This window comes from Bos indicus, chromosome 4 (genome assembly GCF_029378745.1).
Source record: "Bos indicus isolate NIAB-ARS_2022 breed Sahiwal x Tharparkar chromosome 4, NIAB-ARS_B.indTharparkar_mat_pri_1.0, whole genome shotgun sequence".
In the NCBI taxonomy this organism is placed as follows: domain Eukaryota; kingdom Metazoa; phylum Chordata; class Mammalia; order Artiodactyla; family Bovidae; genus Bos; species Bos indicus.
The window spans coordinates 10,820,675-10,839,084 of record NC_091763.1 but is presented as its reverse complement, the minus strand read 5'-3'; the positions used below and the strand labels follow the sequence as shown (position 1 = coordinate 10,839,084).

Below are 18,410 nucleotides of genomic sequence, written 5' to 3'. Positions count from 1 at the left end.
TTAAGTGAGAATAAACTTTGTTTGCAAGCATCTGGTAAGGATTAAATTGAATAGTATAAGTTACTGATACATATCTGGCACTTAGTAGGCTCTTATTAGAATGAGATCATTCACATACTATAAAATTCTTTTTTTTTTTTTTTTTCAAAGTAGAGATACATTTATTTGAGGAGGAATAAAAAATAAAAAGATGGTAACAATAACCCTGTGTACAAGACAGCAAAAGAGACACCGATGTACAGATCAGTCCCATGGACTCTATGGGAGAGGGAGAGGGCGGGGAGACCTTTTTAAGTTATACAGGTCAGTGGTTTTTGGTATATCCATAGAGTTGTGCACAGTTTTAGAACATTCTCATCACACCCTTAAAAATCCTATACCCGTTAGCAGTCAGTCACCATTTCCCCTATCCTCTAGCCCTTGGCAACCACCAATCTATTCTCTGTCTCTACGGATTTGCCCATTTTGGACATTTCATATAACTGGAATCACACAATGTATGTTCATTTGTAAATGGCTCCTTTCGTTTTGCATAATGTTTTCGAGGTTCATCCATGTTACGTTATCATGATTTCATTTCTTTATTGTCACATAAATTCCATTGTATGAATATACCACATTTTGTTTATTCAGTCATGAAGGCAATTTATTTTTGTTAAGCACTAAATGGATATTGCTTTGTTGATCTAAGATGGGTGTGTTTTACCAAGTTTGCCAAGACCTTCTTGAATTTAAGTTACTATCTTTATCACTCCATTTCAGTCTTTGTTTAAAGTCCTTTATTCACTAATAGTCTATTTCAATCTCCTTCTCCTAAACATATAACCTTAGTTTTCTCAAACCCTATTGTTTACCCCTTTTCCAATACTCACCTTCACATTTAGATATGTTATAGGTACATCAGTTTATATGATTTCAAGTAGAAACAATATTTTTCCAATAGTTGGAAAACTAATTATCACACTGGAAACAAGGAAGTGAACAACTGGATAGATAGTTGTTTTTTTTTTTTTTTTTAGTTCATTACTCATACCTAAGTTAAATATAAATTGAAAAAAAAATTATACCCCAGAATGTTTCTTCAAACCATTTGAATGTTTTATTTTTTCATTTTTATTTGAAAAAATAAATATCATTCCTGAATACCAAATATGCATGAGCTATCTAAGAGCCAGAATATCTTTAAACATGGTTGGCTTCTACTAATCACTGTGAAACCACATCACAATACCTCTGAAGGATAGGTAAATACAGACTATTTGGATCAGCAAATTCTTTAGCAAACAATCATTCTATTTCCCAGCATTAACAATACTCTCAATATTTCCTCAAAACACTTGACTAAATAAACACAGACTGGATTAGACAAAAACTTACAGTCAGTTTGATATCACTCTGAAGGAATAACTGGTATATTAGTGTGGAAATAACTATGATAAGAAATGCACACCCAATGTGGGATTTTAAATCATGTGAATAGTATTTTAAGTTACCAAAAAGAGACATGGAACAAAGGGGAAGAAAAAATTTTTTTGGCTGCACCGTGCAGCTTTGGAGATCTTAGCTCCCTGACCAGGGATAGAACCCAGACCCCACCAGTGAAAGTGCAGAGTTCTAACCACCGGACCGCCAGGGAGGTATTTTTTAAGAGACATCAGAGGTCTCTGCTTAAAGCTGAGTGAAGTGAAGTCTCTCAGTCGTGTCCGACTCTTTGCGACCCCATGGACTGTAGCCTACCAGGCTCTTCAGTCCATGGAATTTTCCAGGCAAGAGTACTGGAGTGGGTTGCCATTTCCTTCTCCAGGGGATCTTCCCAACCCAGGGATTGAACCCGAGTCTCCTGCATCACAGGCAGATGCTTTACCATCTGAGCCACCAGGGAAGCCTCTTGAGTAAATAAAGTGTACCTGTGCGCTCTGAGTTTAACCAATCTTTTCTTTTTTTTTTTTTATTTTAAACAATATGTGGAACAGTCTCTATTCCAACAACTAGGTATGTTGTCCAAACATACCTAGTCTCTGTGGGAAAACGGGGCATTTCCAGTGGACAGTTGGCAATGATTATCTATTGCTCATAGGATATAAGCCAGTTCCTAAATGCGGTCGACTCTTCAAGGAGCCTCATGTGTCCAAAAGACTGAACACATGCATTGGATATAAATAGCCATGGGAAGATTAATTTTGTTCTTACAGTCTTAGAAAGATGGAAAGCGGCATTCAAATGAGTCATGGCACACAAGCACACAATTTATAAGTCCATCCACAAAGAAGAAATTAGTAAGAAATAAAGAGTTAATAGGAAATATCCACATGGTCTCCTATTATTTAAAAGATATTCATGGTGTGCAAAGGAGCAAGAGCTGCCTGGTAGGACATAATATCCATAATGTCATTTTATTTTGTTCTTTCAACTACTTGTATTAACTTTCCATCTGTCCACTCAATATATATAAAGCAGATTGACTTTGCTGGCTCATCTTATAAGTTCTGAAATGATGCTTCTTGTAGCTATTGTAAAAATATAAACATTGAGTGTCACATTTGACCCTTCCTAAGACAGTGAGATGGAGAAGGCGATGGCACCCCACTCCAGTACTCTTGCCTGGAAAACCCCATGGACCTAGGAGCCTGGTAGGCTGCAGTCCATGGGGTCGCAAAGAGTCAGACACAATTGAGCGACTTCACTTTCACACATTGGAGAAGGAAATGGCAACCCACTCCAGTGTTCTTGCCTGGAGAATCCCAGGGATGGCGAGGCTGGTGGGCTGCCATCTATGGGGTCACACAGAGTCGGACACGACTGAAGCGACTTAGCAATAGCAGCAGCAGCAGCAGCAAGACAGTGAGAACATATTAGGCAGTTATATATAGTTGGGTACATATAGTTTGGGTACCAGTTAAACTAAAACACTTTTTACTCACAGATGTGGTAGGGTAAAATTGTGATATTTGGCAGTCTCAGACTCTTGATACAGATATGCTGAGTATCATTATTTCTTTATTCCTAAACTTACCGGGTGAGATTACACCAGTTCCTGATTTCACTTTGACTGAGAGAGGGATCTGATGTGAAGACTCACCATGCCTTGAAGAGTATTGCTTCTGGTACGAGTTTGGATGAAGGCTTGACAGTTTCTTAAAAAGTTAAACACGCAGCTATTGATATTTGATCGAGCAATTCCTTGCCAGGGCTGTTTACCTAAGAGAAGTGAACATACATGTCTGCATAAGACTTGTGCAGAAATAGTCATAGCAGCTTTCTGCGTGACTGCCAAAAATGGAAATAGCTCAAATGTCTATTAAAAGAAAATTGGATAAACAAAATGTGGCATTTTAATAAAACAGAATACTATTCAACAATAAAAAGAAAGAAGCTATGGAGGCAGGCAACATTCAGACCAATCTCAATGACATTATACTGAATAAAGAAGCCAGTCACAGAGGAGTATATTCTATATGATTCTAGTATTTCAATTCTCAGATAAGGTTAAGCTAATCTGTGTGTGTGTGTGTGTGTGTGTGTGTGAGTGTGCCAAGTCACTTCAGTAGTGTCTGACTCTGTGACCTGTGGACTGTAGCCTTCCAGGCTCCTCTGCCCATGGGACTCTCCAGGCAAGAGAACTAGAGTGGGTTGCCATGCCCTCCTCCAGGGGATCTTCCCGACCCAGGGATCAAACCCATGTCTCTTATATCTTCTGCATTGGCAAGAGGGTTCTTTACCACTAGCGCCACCTAAGACTGGTTTCCTCTGGAGGGGGTTAGTAGTGACTGAGAAGGGACAGGGGGTGACAGAAATGTTCTGTGTCTAGATTGGGGTGGTTTGTTAAAATTTTACATTTAATATATGTGCACTCCAGTTTTATCTCAGGGCAAATGGCAACCCACTCCAGTATTCTTGCCTGGAGAATCCCATGGACGGAGGAGCCTGGTGGGCTACAGTCCATGGGGTCGCAAAGAGTCGGACACGACTGAGCAACTTCACTCACCAAGTATAGCTGAAATAAGAGTAACTGAATGTAAAAAAAGAGAGAGAAAACAGCAGAAAGTCAATCGCTCTGAAGCTGAGTGACGGATACCGTTTTCATTATGCTGTCCTGTTGACTCTGTATTTAAAATTTTCCAAAGAAATTGTGCTGTGAAACTCTAGTTCATGATGTGAGGAAACAGAAGCTATAGTTTGATGAGTGGGAGAACAAAATATTATGACATGCTTCTGTTGGCAAATATTTTGCTGAGAGATTATAAAAGAGTGAGCTTGTATACCCAAAATGTTAATAACTGTGAACAAGGGATAGAAGTCAGGTAGATCTTTTTTTTCCTAGATGTTTCTGATTTTTTAATTGGACACATATTAGTCTTTTAATTAGAAAAATATACTATAAATATTACTGTCTTAAAAATACTAGGACTTCCCTGGTGGTCCAGTGGTTAAGAATCTACCTGCCAATGCAGGGAACACGGGTTTGATCCCTGGTCCAGGGAGACTCCACATGCCGTGGGGTAACTAAGCCCGTGCGCCGCAACTACTGAGCCCACACTCTAGAGCCGGCGAGACACAGCTGCTAGGCCCTCGTGCCCTAGAGACCATGCTCCCAACAAGAGAAGCCACACAGTGAGAAACCTGCGCACCACGACTAAGAAAGCCCACGCGCCGCAGCAAAGACTCAGCACGGCCAAGAACAAACGAATATATGTTTTTAAAAGTTTTTCAGTTCAGTTCAGTCGCTCAGTCGTGTCTGACTCTTTGTGACTCCATGAATCGCAGCACGCCAGGCCTCCCTGTCCATCACCAACTCCCGGAGTTCACCCAAACTCACGTCCATTGAGTCGGTGATGCCATCCAGCCATCTCATCCTCTGTCGTCCCCTTCTCCTCCTGCCCCCAATCCCTCCCAGCATCAGAGTCTTTGCCAATGAGTCAACTCTTCGCATGAGGTGGCCAAAGTACTGGAGCTTCAGCTTTAGCATCATTCCTTCCAAAGAAATCCCAGGGCTGATCTCCCTCAGAATGGACTGGTTGGATCTCCTTGCAGTCCAAGGGACTCTCAAGAGTCTTCTTCAACACCACAGTTCAAAAGCATCAATTCTTTAGCACTCAGCTTTCTTCACAATCCAACTCTCACATCCATACATGACCACAGGAAAAACCATAGCTTTGACTAGATGGACCTTTGTTGGCAAAGTAATGTCTCTGCTTTTGAATATGCTATCTAGGTTGGTCATAACTTTCCTTCCAAGGAGTAAGCGTCTTTTAATTTCATGGCTACAGTCACCATCTGCAGTGATTTTGGAGCCCCCAAAAATAAAGTCTGACACTGTTTCCACTGTTTCCCCATCTATGTCCCATGAAGTGATGGGACCAGATGCCATGATCTTAGTTTTCTGAGTGTTGAGCTTTAAGCCAACTTTTTCACTCTCCTCTTTCACTTTCATCAAGAGGCTTTTTAGTTCCTCTTCACTTTCTTCCATAAGGATGGTGTCATCTGCATATCTGAGGTTATTGATATTTCTCCCAGCAATCTTGATTCCAGCTTGTGCTTCTTCCAGCCCAGCGTTTCTCATGATGTACTCTGCATACAAGTTAAATCAGCAGTGTGACAACATACAGCCTTGACGTACTCCTTTTCCTATTTGGAACCAGTCTGTTGTTCCATGTCCAGTTCTAACTGTTGCTTCCTGACCTGCATATAGGTTTCTCAAGAGGCAGGTCAGGTGGTCTGGTATTCCCATCTCTTTCAGAATTTTCCACAGTTTATTGTGATCCACACAATCAAAGGCTTTGGCATAGTCAATAAAGCAGAAGTAGATGTTTTTCTGGAACTCTCTTGCTTAGTCCATGGAATTCTCCAGGCCAGAATACTAGAGTGAGTAACTGTTCCCCTCTCCAGGGGATCTTCCCAACCCAAGGATTGAACCCAGGTCTCCTGCACTGCAGGCTGATTCTTTACCAACTGAGCCACAAGGGAAGCCCTAAAAGTTTTTAAACAATAACAAAAAACACTCCCCACCCCCAAATGACTCTCAGTCCTAATTACTCTGAATCAGTGACAACAAGGGTAATGTATTCTGGATGCTTGCAAAAATCCTGTCTCATGAGCTAAGAGGCTTCTTGGTATTGTAATACTTCCTTCATCTGAGAGAAAGAGGAACATGATCAAATGTAAAACTTTTGGAGGTTTTGTTCCTAAGAGAAATTTTATATAAAAACAAGAGCATGGAATTAAAGCATGAGCTATTCTATAGAGCATTTCTAGATCATGACCAATTTTTCTGTGCTTGCTCAATTATAATAATTTTATTAGTGCATAAGCACCCCAAATGAGTTAAAAGAGAAACCCTGATCAGATAGTATCCAGGGAGCTTAACTTTGAACACTCTTAAAGGGATCCTCAGTCTTTGAATTATTGAAATAATTTTTTAAAGATAACAAAATCTCACTCCAACAGAGTTTAAAAGAAGGCCTGGAAGGGAGAAGGAACTTCCCCCAATCTATAGCAAAGAATTCCTCTCAAATATAGATCATGACCACCAGTGAGACAGGTCACATCCCAGAATTATTCAGAGGCTGACTCCCAGCAGGAAAGGGCTGATGGTTGAAGAACCAGACTGAGATCTTAAAGCTCAGAAGAAGAGGAGGAGCTGGAAAACATCAGAATTCACTGGCAGAGTCTACCCCCTCAGGTGGACAGACATAACTGGTTCCGTTTTCTACAGGACTGCTTGAGGAAACAGTTGGCCCAAGAAATTCATATGCAATAGCAGGACTGAACCAACAGGGTGGGTGAAGTAAGGAGAAATCCAGGCAAACAGTACATGCACATCTAGGTCATGCATTCTCAACTTACCTCCAAGGAGTAAAAACTGCTTCTTAGAAGCAAAAAAAAAAAGAAATAAATTAAAAAAAAATCAGGCCTTTCTTTAAAATAGACCACATTTTTAGAGCAGTTTTTGGTTCATAGCAAAATTGAGAAGATACAGAGATTTCCCAACTACCCTCTGCCCTCACATATATATTGATACAACCTCCCCCACTATCACCATCCCTCACCGGGGTAGCCCATTTGTTACAATTGATGAACTTACATTAACACATCATCACCCACACTCCGTAGTTCAGCTTATGGTTCAGTCTTGCTGTTGTATCTTCCATGGGTTTTGGCAAATACGTATGTAATGGCATATATCAACCATTATAGTGTCATATAGAATAATTTAGTTGTCATAAAAATCCCCTATGCTCCACCAATTTATTCCTCACTCCTCCCAAACTCCTGGCAAACACTGATCTTTTTGCTGTCTCCAAAGTTTTGCCTTTTCCAGAATACAATATAGTTGGAATCATATAGTATGTAGCCTGCTCAGATTAACTACTTTCACTAAGTAATATGCATTTAAGTTTCCTTCATATCTTTTTATTGCTTGACAGCTCACTTCTTTTCAGCACTGAATGAAGATTCCATTGTCTGGTTGTACCAGTTTATTTATCCATTCACCATACTAAAGGATATCTTGGTTGCTTCCAAGCTTGGCATTTATACACAAAGCTGCTATAAGCTTTTGTGTACAGGTGTTTTTGTAGACACAAGTTTTCAACTCCTCTGGGCAAATACCAAGGAATGTGATTGCTGGATCATATGGTAAAGGAAGGTTTAGTTTTGTAAGAGACCATTAAGCTGTCTTCCAAAATGGCTGCACCATTTTGCATTCCCACTAGCAATAAACGAGAGTTCCTATTGCTCTAACATCCTCACTAGCCTTTGGTGGTGTTAGCGGATTTCAGCCATTCTAATAGGTGTGTATTTCATTGTTTGAATTTGCAGTTCCCTGATGACCTCTGATGCCCTTGTTTATGTATAGGGCACAGATATACATACATTCATGCAGTATATCTGTAATAGTACAATTTCAAGGGTGAGGACAACTATTTTGAAATCCTCCTCCTTAAGGGGGAAACAGTCTAATAAAGAATTGGAGAAGCACTGTCTGGGTAGTCAGAGAGGCAGCATGAGGAGAGAGACACAGGATAGATGAGAAGGATTGCTGAAGAACTGAAACCTGGCCTCACAGGGAATCTGAGCAATGAGACAAGCCAGGGGAATAAAACTGAGTATGGAGAGCAGAGCGTCAGTTAATTTTTGCAACCTCTTTGTGTTAGGCAAGGTTCTCTAGAGAAGCAAAACCAGTAGCACATATTGGAGAGAAAGGAGGAGGGAGGCAAGAGGGGAGAGAGAGATTATGTAACAGTTTGTGCCTCAGTTTCTTCGGCTGTAAAATGGAAATAATAATAGCATCTACCTCAGAGGATTGTGGTGAAGAGGAAATAAGTGGTAGAAAGCACAACAGTGTCCATACATACATTATGCCCAATAAATGCTTAAAAAACATATGAAGCCAGTCTGTGGAAGCCAAGAGCTAATTGAGTTCACATAATACATGTTAACACTTGCTATTAATTTTTTTTTTTTTTTTTTTTTGCTTTTTAGAATTTTTATTTGTCTTTGGTTACACTGGGTCTTCATTGCTGTGCACCTGTTCTCTAGTCACCATGAGCCGGGGCTACTCTCTCTAGTTGAGGCTCTCCGGCTTCTCATTGTGGTGGCCTCTCTTGTTGCGGAGCGCAGGCTCTGGGGCACGCGGGCTTCAGCGGTTGCAGAATGTGGGCTCAGTAGTTGTAGCTCACAGGCTTAGTTGCTCTGCAGTGTGGGGAATCTTCCCAGACCAGGGGTCAAAACTGTGTCTCCTGCATTGACAGGTGGATTCTTTACCACTGAGCCTCCAAGAAAGCCGTGCCACTTGCTTTTAATTTTTTAAAGGCTAACTATCTTTGCCACTCTCAGGCAGTTCTGTGCCTGTCACTGAGTCAGACGTTAGAAAAGATGAATCCCAGCAGGGTGGCCACTGGGGGCCCTGCCCTACCCTGGTCCGCTCTGCAGAACTAACCTGGAGGACTTTGGCATTCATGTGAACATGAACATGCTGAGTCGCTTATTCACGTCCAGCTCTTTGCGACTCCATGGACTGTAACTGACCAGGCTCTTCTGTCCATGAGCTTCTCCAGGCAAGAATACTGGAGTGGGCTGCCATTTCCTCCTCCAAGGGATCTTCTCCGCTTAGGGATCTAACCACATCTCTTGTCTCCTGCTTTGTAGGTGGGTTCTTTACCACTAGTACCACCTGGGAAGTCCCTAGGAGCTCCAAAAAGGCCGTGGAAGCCACTCCTTTACATTCTCTTTGGGAAAACAGAGACAGGTGGATAGTGCACCCAAGAAAACCAGTGAAATGCCAGCTTAAAGTCCTACTCAAGCTCTGGGCTCTTGGCAGCCCTCAAAAGTCTCAAGCAAAGAGTAGATTTTAACCTTTGAATTCTAACCACACACACCAGAAAGGTGGATGAGTAATGGTTTACTGAAGGACTCCTTTCAGAGAGAGAAAAAAGTCACAGTAACTGCAGATCTCAAGAAACGAAACTGAAATCAAATCTGCAGACTTCCTTCTCCCCACCTTCCAGTTTCGGCACACCCATACTGAGAAATACTGCCATTTCTGAGCCAATTAGAGCTCAGACTGAAGTGGAAGCAGAGGAGAAAAGTGCAAAAAAACCTGACTAGAAAAAAAAAGTATTTTTCTGTAACCTAGCAGTAAGAAGAAAACACAGACATTTGAATGCCTCCTACACCGAAATACATGTTTTTCCTGTCATTTATGTAGAAGAACTTTGCAAGAAAAATCTGGGTGAGTACAATATTTATTGGGCTTATTAACAGTATTATTACTATCTATAGCATCATTTTATTGAGTAGGAAGGAATCTACTTCTCAATTAGAAAATTGAAATATATTCCAAAAAATAATATTTTAAGCCTAATTTTTTTTTAGCCTAGACTGTTCACTGTTGTGACACTGTGTGCTTTATATTAATTGAAAAGGAGTCACAACATTCCATAAAAGATGCAGTTGAAAACTAAAGGCACTTTTCCTTTAGAGGTATTTTTATTGATTAACTCCCCCATGGCATTAGCAGCATCTTCAAAAAGAACATATAATGAAATTTTAAAAATGTACTTTCTACAAATCTACTCTAAGGAGTTGCCAGAAAATAAAACTCCCTGATAAATCTTCAGATATTAGTGTCAGATGATATGTATTATAAACAGACAGAGACAGAAATAGTGCTCGAGTTGTAGACAGACTACAGGAAGACAAACTACTTGAAATTATAACAGCCTTCCTCTTTCCTGATAGAAATCTTGGGTTCATGTCTGATTTTCTCCAAAGTAAGGAACAAGGTAGTACCAGAGGGTGAGGGAAATACAGTTCTGATTAAAACCCTACTCTTCAATTTCCTTTTCCTTTAGAAAAACGAACCAGCCCTAAAGTTAACCCTACAGCTGATAAATATATATGTGTTTGATCAATCAACTAACAATCAATTAACAAGTTCCTTTTTTAAATACTAGTTGCTAAAAAGCTCAGAACCAAATTTTAGGGACAGTTTTAGTAAAGTATATAGAATTGAAAAATTATTTTTGCAAATTTCATCTGCATATGCAACGGGAAAATCATGTATTTCGGTGTAGGAAACATTCAAATGTCTGTGTTTTCTTCTTCCTACTTACTATATTAGAGAAAAATACTTCAGGGTCTTTTATGGTTCCATACAAATTTTAGAACTATTTGTTCTAGCTCTGTGAAAAATGCCTTTGCTATTTTGATAGGGATTGCATTGAATCTGTTGATTGCCTTGGGTCATATGGCCATTTTAACAACATAAATTCTTCCAGCACATGGACACGCTCTATCTCTCCATCCGTTTTGTTGGATCAGTGTCACATGGTTCCCAGAGTACAGGTCTTTTACCTCCTTAGATTTATTCCTACCCATTTATTATTTTTGATGCAAGTATAAATGTGATTGTTTTATTTCTCTTCTGATAGTCTGTTGTTAATATATAGAAACACAACAGATTTCCGTATATTAATTTTACATCCTGCAATTTTACTGAATTCATTTATTAGTTCTAATAGTTTTTTTGGTGGCATTTTAGGTTCTTCTATACACAGTATTGGAGAAGGCAATGGCACCCCACTCCAGCACTCTTGCCTGGAAAATCCCATGGACGGAGGAGCCTGGTGGGCTGCAGTCCATGGGGTTGCTAAGAGTCGGACATGACTGAGCGCCTTCACTTTCACTTCTCACTTTCCTGCATTGGAGAAGTAAATGGCAACCCACTCCAGTGTTCTTGCCTGGAGAATCCTGGGGACGGGGGAGCCTGGTGGGCTGCCGTCTATGGGGTCGCACAGAGTCGGACACGACTGAGGTGACTTAGCAGCAGCAGCAGCAGCAGCATACATAGTGTTATGTTATCTTCTATACATAGTGTTGTTATCTTCTATACATAGTGTTATGTGGGTAGAATTCCAAGGACAGTCTTACTTCTTCATATCCAGTTTGGATGACTTTTGTTTCTTTTTCTTGTTTAATTGCCGTCACTAGTATTTCCAATGCTATGTTAAATAAAAGTAGCAAGAGTAGGCATCCTTGTCTTATTCCTGATCTTAGAGGGAATGCTTTCTAGTGACTCAGACGTAAAGAATCCACCTACAATGTAGGAGACCCAGGTTCGATCCTTGGGTCAGGAAGATGCCCTGGAAAAGGGAATGGCTACCCACTCCAGTATTCTTGCCTGGAGAATTCCACGGACAGAGGACCCTGGCAGGCTACAGTCCATGGAGTTGCAAAGAGTCAGACATGACTGAGCGACTAACACTTTGTTTTCATGTTGGGTGTATCTATATTTTCAATTGTTACCTCTTCTTGTTGTATTGATTTATCTTTATGCACTGTTCTTTATTTCTTGTCATTTGTTATAGTCTTTCTTTTAAAGTATATTTTATCTGATAAAAGTATTGCTACTCCAGCTTTTCTTGTTTCAATTTGTGCAGAATATGGTTTTCCTTCCCCTCACTTTCAGTTTTTCCATCCCCTTCCCCACTCCAGCACCTGGTAACCTCTGTTGTCTGAGTTCAACTTTGAAGGGGAAGTGGTTGTTTTCTTAGATTCCACATATAAGTGAGCTCATACAGTAATTGTCTTTCTCTTTCTGTCTTATTTCGCTTAGCATAATGTCCTTCAGTTTCATCTATATTGTCACAAATAGAAGGATTTCCTTCTTTCTCATAGCTATTGTAAATATGTTTATTTGCTACAGTGCATGTGGGCGTGCAACTGTCCCTTCAAAATATTTATTTCATTTCTTTCTGACATATAGTCAGAAGTGAGATTGCTGGATCACAGAGTAATTCTGTTTTTAATTTTTTGAGGAATCTCCATACTGTTTTCCATAATGGCTGTACCAGTTTACATCGCCACTAGCAATGTACAAGTGTTTTCTTCACATCCTCACCAGCTCTCGCTATCAGTTTTGTTTTGAATAATAGCCATCTAATAAGTGTGACGGGGTTACCTCATTGTGATTTTGATTTCCCTGATGATTAGTGATGTTAAACACTTTTTTCCTATATCTGTTGGCCATTTGCGTGTCTTCGTTTGAGAAATGTCTGTTTGGGTTCTTAGTTTATTTTTCAAATTAGATTGTTTGTTTTCTTGCTATTGAGTAGTTTGAGCTCCTTATGTATTTTGGAGGAGAAGGGGGCGACAGAGAATGAGATGGTTGGATGACATCACCGACTCAATGGACATGAGTTTGAGCAAACTCCAGGAGTTGGTGAAGGACAGGGAAGCCTGAAGTGCTGCAGTCCATGGGATCGCAAAGAGCTGGACATGACTGAGCGACTGAACTGAACTGAAGAGATAGGGTTTGCCAGTATTTTCTCTCATTCCATAGGGGCCTTTTCCTTCTGTGCATTGTTCCTTTTGCTGTGCAGAAGTTTTTAGTTTGCAGTCCATTTGTCTGTGTCCGCTTCTATTGTTTGTGTTTTTGGGGTCATATCCAAAGCTTGTTGCTCAGACTGATGTCAAGAAGATTTGCCTCTATTTTCATCTATAGTTTTTTGGTTTCAGGTCTTAGAGTTAAGTCTTTAAGCAATTTGTGTTTTCTACTCAAGATCACTTTTTCATGGGTCTTTTGTAGTTCCATATGAATTTTAGGCTTTTTTTTTCTTTTTGTGAAAAATTTCATTGGAAATTTTATAACTATTGCATTGAATCTCTAATTGATTTGGGTAGTATAAACATTTTAATAATATTCTTCTAATTCGTAACACAGGATACCTTTCCATTTATTTGTGTCTTCTTCAGTTTCTTTCATCAGTGTTTCACAGTGTTCAGTGTATGGATCTTTCACCTCCTTATTTAAATGTATCCCTGAGTAATTTTTGTGCTACTGTAAGTGAGCTCATTTTAATTTTTTTCAGATAGTTTATAGTTAGTGTTAGTGTATAGAAATGTAGCTTTTTAATACTGATTTTGTATCCTGTACCTTTTCCTAATTTGTTTTTTTTTTTTTGTTGTTGTTCTAAAGGCTTTCTCTTTTTTTTTGGTGGTAGCTTCTAAGGTTTTACTTACTCCTTGGAAGGAAAGTTATGACCAACCTAGACAGCATATTGAAAAGCAGAGACACTACTTTGCCAACAAAGGTCTGTGTAGTCAAGGCTATGGTTTTTCCAGTGGTCATGTATGGATGTGAGAGTTGGACTGTGAAGAAAGCTGAGCACCAAAGAATTGATGCTTTTGAACTGTGGTGTTGGAGAAGACTCTTGAGAGTCCCTTGGACTGCAAGGAGATCCAACCAGTCAATTCTGAAGGAGATCAGTCCTGAGTGTTCTTTGGAAGGAACGATGCTAAAGCTGAAACTGCAGTACTTTGGCCACCTCATGCGAAGAGTTGACTCATTGGAAAAGACTCTGATGCTGGGAGGGATTGGGGGCAGGAGGAGAAGGGGACGACAGAGGATGAGATGGCTGGACGCCATCACTGACTCCATGGATGTGAGTCTGAGTGAACTCCAGGAGTTGGGGATGGACAGGGAGGCCTGGCATGCTGCGATTCATGGGGTCGCAAAGAGTCGGACATGACTGAGTGACTGAACTGAACTGAAGGTTTTATGGGCTTCCCTGGAGGCTTAGATGGTAAAGAATCCGTCTCCAATGCAGGAGACCTGGGTCCAATCACTGGGTTAGGAAGACCCCCTAGAGGAGAGCATGGCAACCCACTCCATTATTCTTGCTTGAAGAATCCCCACAGACAAAGGAGTCTGGCGGCTTATAGTCCATGGGGTCTCAAAGAGTCACAGCTGAGCAGCTCAGCACACACACAAGGTTTTCTGTGTATAATATCTTTGCAAACAGAAACAATTTTGCTGCTTCCTTTTCCTGTTTGGAGGCCTTTATTTATTTTTCTGCTAATTGCTCTGGCTAGGACTTTTAGTTTTATATAGAAGGAAAGTGCTGGGAGTGGGAATTCTTGTCTTGATCTTAGAGGAAAAGCATTCAGTTTTTCACTACTGAGTATAATGTTAGCCATGCGCTTGTCATATATGGCCTTTGTTGCATTTAGGTAATAACCCCCAACCCTTCTATACCAAATTTGTTGAATTTTTATCATATAGTACAAGTAAAGAATTTCATCAAATACTCTTTCTGGATCTATTGAGATGATCATATGGTTTTTATCCTTCATTCTTTTAATGTGGCATGTTGCATTTATTGATTTGCATATCTTGAACCATTCTTCCATCCCAGAGATAAATCCCATTTGATTATGGTATATGATCTTTATAATGCTTATAATGTTGAGTTACATTTGTTTGTATTTTGTTGATGATTCTTAACATGTATGTTCATCAGTGATATTGGTCTGTAATTTCCTTTTTCTTGTATTGTCCTTAAGTGGCCTTGGTATCATCATTAGGCTGGCCTCATAAAACGTACTTATAACTGTTCCCTCCTTTTCCGTTTTCTGGAAGAATTTAAGAAGAATTAACATTAATTCTTCTTTAAATATTTGGCAGAATTCACTGGTGAAGCCATGAGGTGTGAGATTTTTCCTTTTTGGTGAGGTTTCAATTACCAGTCCAAACTGCTTACTCATTATTGGTCTGGGAGGTTTCAGTTACTGATTCAAACTCCTTACTCATTGGTCTGTTCAGATTCTTTATTCATGATTCAGTCTTGATGGTTTGTATGTTTCTAAGAATTTATTTGTTTATTCTACATTGTCCAATTTGGGGCATATAAATGTTCACAGTGGTCTCTTAATATTCTCTGCATTTCTGTGATATCAGTTGTAACATCTCTCTTTCATTTGTAACTTTATATATTTGAGTTTTCTCTACTTGTTTCTGAATCTAGCTCAAGGTTTGTCAATTTTGTTTATGTTACAAAACAATAGCTCTTAGTAGCAAGAGAAGATTGATGGCTCCGTCACTGATTTGGCTGGTCTTCTTTTCTCTTTGCAGTGTTATTTCCTTCATGCCCTGCTGCTTCGAGATACAAACTACTTTTAAGAAACTTGGTATTGACGCAAAGATCTTCTTTTGAATATAGTGGAGTAGAAGGACCCTAAGCTCACCTCCTGAACACACCCAAATCACCATCTGAAGAACTATCTGCAGAACAACTGTCATTGAAAAACACTGAAACCTACGAGAGAAGATCCTCTACAACTAAAGATATAACAACTAAAGCCTATCCCCCCAGGTGGGTGACACACAGATAAGAGAATAATTATATTACACAGGTTTTCTCATGGGAGTGAGATTCTGAGCCCCACATCAGTCCTTCCAGTCCAGAGGTCTGGCAGTGGGAAAATATGACTTTTTCCATGGTTCTTCTAGTTTCTATTTCACTTATTCCTTCTCTGATTTTATTATTTCATTCCTTCTGTGAACTTTAGGTTGAGTTTGTCCTTGAGGTATAACATTGGGCTGCTTATTTGCGATCTTTCGTAATGTAGGCCTTTGTCACTATTAACTATTCTCTTAGAACTGTTTGTGCTGCATCTCATAAGTTTTGGTGTGTTGTGTTTCCACTTTTATTTGTCTTGAGATATTTTTTGATATCCCTTTTGACTTATTCTTTGACCAAATGGTTGGTCAGAAGTATGTTATTTAACTTCCACATATTTATGAATTATACAACTTTCCTTCTATTATTGATTTCTAGTTTCATTTCATTGTGGTCAGAAAAGACACTTGATGTGGACTTCAAGCTTCTTAAATTTGTTAAGACTTCTCATGTGAACTAATGTAAGATCTATCCTGGAAAATGTTCCATGTGTACGTTGAAAGAATGTGTATGCTGTTGCTCTTGGATGGAATGTACTGAATATGTCTGTTAGATCCATCTGACCTATGGTGTTGTTTAGGTATGCTGTTTCCTGATAGATATTTTGTCTGAATGATCTATCCATTGTTAAAACTGGGATATTGAAGTCACCTACTATTATTGTATATGTCTATTCCTCCCATTTAGTTTTACTAATACTTGCTTTATTTTTAGGTACACTGAAGTACCTAAATTTTGGTGCATTATATATTATCATCTTGATGAATTGACTGCTTTATCATTATATAGTAACTTTCTTTGTCTCTTTTGACTATTTTGACTTAAAGTCCATCTTGTCTAATTGTAACAACTCCTGCCTTCTTCTCCTTGCTATTTGCCTGGAATATGTCTTTCCATCCCTTCACTTTCACTGCATGTATGTCCTTAAGTCTAAAATGAGTCTCTTGAAAAGACAGCATATCACTGTCAGATCTGATTTTTTTTTTTAATCCATTCAGACACACTCTATCTTTTGATTGGATAATTTAATTCTTTCATATTTAAAAGTAATTATTGATAGGTAAAGAGGTAAAGAATCTCTCCAGGAGATGCAAGAGACATGGATTTGATCCCAGGGTCAGGAAGATCTCCTGGAGCAGGCAATGGTAACCTACTCCAATATTCTTGCCTGGAATATCTCATGGACAGAGGAGCCTAGTGTCTACAGCCCATAGGGTTGTAAAGAGTCAGACACGACTGAGTGACTGTGCACACATGCACACAGGATTTGCTGTTGCCGTTCTGTTTGTTGTTTTCTGGCTGTTTTGTAATTCCTTTGTTTCTTCCTTCCTCTCTTGCTGTCTTCCTGTGTGATTTGATGACTTTTTGTAGAGGTATGCTTTGACCCCTTTCTTTTTATGTTTTGTATATCTGTGCATGCTTGTGTGCTAAGTTGCTTCAGTCATGTCCAACTCTGCAACCCTATGGACTGTAGCCTGCCAGGTTCCCCCATCCCTGGGATTCTCCAGGCAAGAGTACTGGAGTGGGTTGCCATGCCCTCCTCCAAGGGATCTTCCTGACCCAGGGACCAAACCCAAGTCTCTTAAGTCTCCTGCATTGGCAGACAGGTTCTTTACCACTAGTACCACCTGGGAAGCCCTTTGTATATCTACTACAGGTTTTTTACTTGTAGTAATCATGAAGCTTTACATTATTTATCCTATAGATATAACAGTCTATTTTAAGTTTATAACAACTTCACCCACACACAAAAACTCTACACTTTAACTTCTCCCTCCACATTTTGTGTTATTAATGCCACGGTTTACATCTTTTATTCATATTGTATCCATAAACACATTATTTTACTCACAGTTATTTCTTAGTACTTTTGTCTTTTACTTTTACATCAGAGTTAAAAGTGATTTATCTGCCACCATTACAGTACTAGCATGTTCTGGATTTGACTATATTTTCACCATTACAGTAAGTGTCATACTTCCATATTCTTTTCATTTGTCAGCGTATTTTTGTTACAACTCAAAGGCCTCCCTTTAGCATTTCTTGTAAGATAGGTTTAGTGGTGACTAACTCTACAGTTTGTTTGTTTTGGTCTGGGAAAGTCCTTATCTCTCCTTCATTTCTGAAGGACAACTTGAAAGTTTCTTAAGTATTCATGGTTAACGCTTGTCTTTTAGCACTTTGAATATGTCATCCCACTCTCTACTGGCCTGTAAGATTTCTGCTGAGAAATCTGTTGATAGTCTTATGTGGGTTCCCGTGTAGGTGGGATTTTTTTTCCCTTGCTGCATTTAAAATTCTTTGTCTTTGATTTTAGTCTTATTATGTGTTTTAGAGAAGATCTTTTTGTATCAGAACTCTTGGGGAAATCTATGAGCTTCAGGAACTTCAATGTCCAAATCTCTACCCCTCCCCCCCACCCCCACAAACAATTGGGAAGTTCACAGACATGACTTTTTTTTTTTTAATTTTAATTGGAGGCTAATTACTTTACAATATTGTGGTGGTTTTTGCCATACATTGACATGAATCAGCCATGGATGTACATGTGTCCCCCCTTCTCAAACCCCCCCTCATGTCTCTCTCCCCACTCCATCCCTCCGGGTTGTCCCAGTGCTCTGGCTTTCAGTGCCCTGTTTCATGCATTGAAATTGGACTGGCGATCTATTT

The 18,410-nt window shown here is 39.5% G+C and overlaps 1 protein-coding gene and 1 long non-coding RNA gene across 4 annotated transcripts in view; one reads left to right on the top strand and one right to left on the bottom strand.

Annotated features, from left to right (window-relative positions):
- Window positions 1-3,384, bottom strand: part of LOC139182660 (uncharacterized) — a 53,815-nt gene extending 50,431 nt beyond the window's left edge. Inside the window, exon 1 of the long non-coding RNA XR_011566165.1 lies at window positions 3,080-3,384. This is a non-coding gene — a long non-coding RNA (uncharacterized lncRNA). The remainder of the gene's footprint in view (window positions 1-3,079) is intronic.
- Window positions 1-18,410, top strand: part of LOC109558204 (sterile alpha motif domain-containing protein 9-like) — a 37,590-nt gene that overhangs the window by 7,538 nt on the left and 11,642 nt on the right. Inside the window, exons 3-4 of one of the 3 annotated variants that reach the window (XM_070787491.1) lie at window positions 9,148-9,730; window positions 15,501-15,653. The gene's annotated coding sequence lies outside the window, so the exon portion shown is untranslated. Of the gene's footprint in view, window positions 1-9,147; window positions 9,731-15,412; window positions 15,654-18,410 lie in introns of all 3 variants that reach the window. The other 2 variants (XM_070787489.1, XM_070787490.1) reach the window with 2 other exon arrangements.